At 49.3% G+C, this 5,000-nt stretch overlaps 1 long non-coding RNA gene across 1 annotated transcript in view; it reads left to right on the forward strand.

Moving 5' to 3' along the window:
- The first annotated feature begins 1,702 nt into the window (after positions 1-1,702).
- The window catches only part of LOC135826203 (uncharacterized), a 4,343-nt gene continuing 1,045 nt past the window's right edge, over positions 1,703-5,000 (forward strand). Inside the window, exons 1-2 of the long non-coding RNA XR_010555228.1 lie at positions 1,703-1,899; positions 3,453-3,528. This is a non-coding gene — a long non-coding RNA (uncharacterized LOC135826203). The remainder of the gene's footprint in view (positions 1,900-3,452; positions 3,529-5,000) is intronic.

Genomic DNA, 5,000 nt, shown 5'->3' on the forward strand with positions numbered 1-5,000 from the left:
CAGCATTAACCCAGGCATGATGCAGAGCCTGCAGAGCATCAGATGTACCCAATCTTCTCCTGAAACCAAACTGGTGGGAGGTGAGGAGCTGAAGGTGTTCCAGATGGTTTGTAACCTGGCTGTTTACAACAGTCTCCATCAGCTTCGAGATGATGCTCAGCAACGAAACAGGGCGGTAGTTCTTGAGCACGGAACGCGAAGCCTTTTTGTGGATAGGAACCACGTTTGCAGTTTTCCACATATTGGGTTGAATGCCTCGTCGTAAGCAGAGGGAAAACAGCTGACACAGTGGTGAAGCTAGTTCTTTGGCACACTTCTTGAGCACCCGGGCAGATATTTCATCCGGTCCCGATGCCTGTGACGTATCCAGTCTAGCCAGAACTCGACGCACTGCTTCAGGTCGGAAGTGAATGGTACTGATCGGTTGGGATGTGGGCAAGCAGTGGGGAGGGAGATCAGCAGCGGAGATATCGTCGCCGGGGATGCTACACTTGTTTGCAAAGAAGTGTCCAAATGCCTCCGATTTCTCTGCACTTGTTGCGTACTCGTGGCCATCGGCGTCAGCAATCAGCGGTATATCTGCATGGCGCCCCATACCACTTGCACACTTGAGCTTTGTCCACCACTGCTTGCTGTGCATGGACCCGTTTGATAAGCTGCGGCGTAGGCTGTCCTCCTTAGCCTGACGGGCTCGGAAGAGGGTTGCAACAGCCTCATTGACAGACGTCACAAATTGTTCATCCTGGGGGAGCGCCTCCAGGACCGCGAATGCCTGTCTTTGATGGCCATTGCCCGCGTGCACTCCGGGGTCCACCACTTTGGATCCGATGGCTTGGTGGTCATTGCCTTTGACGGAACGAACTGGGCGACGGCGTTGGATATCGTGGCAGTCACCTGCTGGCAAGAAGTGTCCGGGTCATCCGTTATGATGTCAGACCAGTTGGTATTCCTAAGGTGGGAGCGGAGACGGTTCCAATCTGCTTGGTTGTAGCGCCAAACAGTTCTGTGCGTGCGCATCTCTTGCTGCACTCGAGCGCGGAATGTGGCAACAACTACAGCGTGATCTGATTTACCAACAGGAGGCAGCACATCTACCTCCACTGGCTCCTGGCTTTTACTTGGCTTGAGAAGTAACGTAAGTCGTTGAGTACAGTAGAGTCCGGCGGTCCAGCAAATGCAGCCGGCCATTTACCCATTTACTCAAGCTACTGCCAAAAGTGATTATGCCAGCATGTCAGATCAGACCCCCCCCCCCCCCTCTCTACAGTACAGGTCTTGATGTTTGCAGATGCATAGCTACAGTCGGATTTCAGTTGCCAGCCCTGTAGATCATGTAGATGTACAGCGTGCATCCCTAGGCCCTGGAGGAGTTCGCGAGTGGAGCGATCAAAGAAGGTTGAAACTCACAAATCGAGCGAAGGCTCGCACGGAGGTCAAACGGTCGTCGAAAGGTCGCGTGAAAGGTCAAACAGCGGTGTGTGCGTCGACATTCCGCGAAATTTCACTGCGTCCAACTCGCTTGGAAACTCAAAAGTCAATCAAGACCTTATGATTTCGAGACGCTTCACGGAGATAACTTCACGTTAGAGTGATTTTTCGGCCAAACGATGGGGAAACCCTGTCGTTTCTCCGCACTCGAAGGCAATGATGATCCCGCCATATATCGCGAGATATTGCAGGTTGTAGGGAAGGAAGGAAGGTCTCGGAGCATGATCTTCTCGTTTTCATGTCAACAGAGAACGATAGAAGGAGCGGGTAGATTTTGGTTCTATTCGCGTCCTCGGGACGTTTGTCCCAGATCATCCTGGGAGGATAGGTGTTGGTGAAAGGAGCGAGAACTCGGAGCTCTATTGGAGACCTTAGCAGGCTCATTGAACTCTGAGATCGACTAGTAAAAAGGTAAGCTTGTGGATAAGAAGGGATTCCTGTACATGCCGTGGAGCTGCCATTGGGTCGAAATGCATTCGCGGGCAAGAACAGCATGATCTCCTAGTGCTCTGCATTTTAGATCACGCGGCCACGCAAATCTGTCATGCCCTTATCTCACATAATGCCGCTGCTTCTTTGGATGATCTCGTCGCCCCGTTCCGCTCCAGTTCCTCAAAAGATTTGTAACACGCGGGGGTGAACGAGTAGTTGACGCGTTCGTTCCAGCCCGTAGGTTCAGGGTTGAACGACAGCATCGCCGAAATAATTCATCCCCTAGTCATTGGCCTCTGGGAAGCTACTGTAGGTCATGCGCTTCCTCCTCTCCGACAGCGTTGGCCGGGTGCATGCGAGCTATACTTGCGAAGCGTCCCTTTCAATAATATTATTTTTGAAAACATTCACGTCACTTGCCCGTCCATCCGTCCGTGCGCCCGTCCGGTCGTTCGTCCCTCTGGTAGTCCGTCCGTCAACCCAACCCTGAGAAAAAAAGCTTGAAAAACTCAGTGGCATGGGCATATGGGAGATTTCCAGTCGCAAATGCATGTGATCACCAGGCGATCGTATTACCAATGCTCGAAAGCGCTTTTTCTTCTCTTTCTCTCCCATCCCCAGTGCAATACTGCGAGTTCACATATAAGGAGCCGTCCGTAATTACATGTATTTGTAGCTGAGAGTATACGGGTTACATATTTACATAGAGACGTCTAACATGCGTTTCTGGTGCCAGGTGGGTGGGTTCGCCTGCAAGGTGTTTCTAAAAAAATACATTTCGGAATGCATGCATACCATACCGAGCGTGTATGTACATGACTTAGCATTGCTACAGCTATAGTACAGGCAGGGGCTGAGACGCACACCAGTCTACAATGCACTGCATGGGTCACGGCAGAATGGCCAGGGGGACAGGGAGACTGTTCGCTACAGGGTCAGTTTTGTATGGGTTCAAACAGGGACAAGGGTTCGCTATATGTGAGTTTGTTATAAGTGGCGTCGTCTGTACTGTATATGTGTGCATTATGAGTGGTATTATCTGCATTTTTGGGGGGGGGGGCGTTTCTGAGGATGGGTGGGTAGGTCAAGAAAGAAACGCCTCTTAGAAATCTCTAAGTAAAATAAGTAAATACATGTATTTACGGACGGCCACTAAGTACGAATTATTATCTATCGTTTCTAGAGTGGCGGCAAGGGAAATCCGACCTCATGGATGAAGCACTCGCAGAATGTGTGCCTGCGGAACTACAGACACTGACCTGTGCAATGAATGCAGCTCTGTTTCACTCTTGTATTTGGATTTCGCCTACCAGTTCACCTGTGTATATCCATCTACTCTGGGGGTCCACTGAAGTGCCGGGAGGCGGGCTCATGCCCCTATATGGCAACTTCCCCATGTCTAATACCCAAGACAAAGTGAATAAATACTGTAGTAGTCATACTGGCCAAAGTTAAAAAGAAAAAAAGAAAAAGGAGCATATGCTGGACCCTTTTTTCTTGTTTGTTTTGATTTCATGATTTCCTGTTTGCAGAGCTTTAAGCCTTTGAGGACTACCACGGATGACCTGGATTCCTACCGAATACGCACAGAGGCACAAAGCTATCCCAGTACGTAACAGTGGGCATTTGAAATTTATCTAACTTGACTCACCAGCTTTGGAAATTCTTCGTGTTGGTCTCTTCGGAAAGCTACAGATCTCCTCTTTCCTAGTATCTCCACTAGATTCTGATACCCTACAGGAGCATTTTTTGGCAATCCCCCATGGAATACTCTTCCAATTGTATTTTTGAAGTCTATTTCTACAAAGAGCAAGCCATAACAAGAATAGGATTTCGGCCAGGTTTTGCCCCCAAAGCACTGAATTGGGGAAAAAGCCATGAAGATCAAACCCGTGCACTCCACTTGCAGAACAGCACATTTGCGGTTCAAACCCCAGTTGAGGTACCTTTTTTTGGACCCTTTTTAAAGTTTCGAATCTCGCGGCACCAAACACGGGAGCTCTCCAGAGCCAGCGCTCATCTCTTTCTGAATGGACAGTAGACTGTTCTTATTTTTATGTATTACAGTTCACGCACAGTTGAGTTACCGTGCCTACAGTGTTATACTATGCTTGGTGAAAATCTAGCCTGGTCGTTCTTCGGCGCTCTGTTATTCGGCGCCTGACAGTGCTGCGAACAAGAGTACATGGCATAGGAGGGTGTGCAGCTGCTCGTACAAAATCTCTATCCAGTGCTGCGACGGCAGAGTTTCATGTCACAAGTGACCTGTCATGATTCAGTAGGCTCTGGGGGCAAACAGACAAGAGCACATAGCCCCCAAGAGGCCTCAGCTGCACTGTAGATTCTATCCGATAACAATTTCGAGTTGTCATTAAAAAATAAAAAGTTTCAATGCGTGGTGTTCTCGTAATATTGGATGCATCCCGGAGATGTGGTGAACAAATCCCGTTTCATCCATCAACACCCTGGTGGCTGGGTGGTCAAGATAGGTGCTGGGGAATCTTATGGTTGCAGGTTCGATTCCTGCTCAAACTCCTTTTTTTCTCTTCAATACTGTACTAGGAAACAGATAATGATGCGTGGAAGCCCCGTGAAACCTTCGTATATCACTCGTGCGAGGGGCATTGCATCACGAAAATGACGTCAACTTGAAATTCTGACTGGACAGCACTGTACGCATAAATTGCACGCCCTACGTGTTAAAAAAAAAGTACTCTTGAAACTGTGGAAATTGACCAGCGCCGAGGCTTGTACCCAATCGGAAGCAGGCCTGGGCACAACTCTGCAGCCACGGTGCACAGCGTGCAGACAGGTGCTTCTGTATAGTCGGTCCACCGACAGCCTTGATTCTACCTTGTTAAGTTGGAGCTGCCTCGACCAGTCCTGTTTGCTTGTAAGCGATTACATCATCAGTCGAGATGCTTTGGTGAAGTGGAGGACTCGCGGCACAGCGGTGCACTTTGCACCAGTGCCTCATACTGCATACATAGCGCCTATCAGAAAATTGGCTGACTCCCCCCATGACATAATCTGTACCACATTTATAATCATGGAGTATCATGGAGTATCTCTGACCGTCC

This window comes from Sycon ciliatum, chromosome 10, assembly GCF_964019385.1.
Source record: "Sycon ciliatum chromosome 10, ocSycCili1.1, whole genome shotgun sequence".
NCBI classification, from domain to species: domain Eukaryota; kingdom Metazoa; phylum Porifera; class Calcarea; order Leucosolenida; family Sycettidae; genus Sycon; species Sycon ciliatum.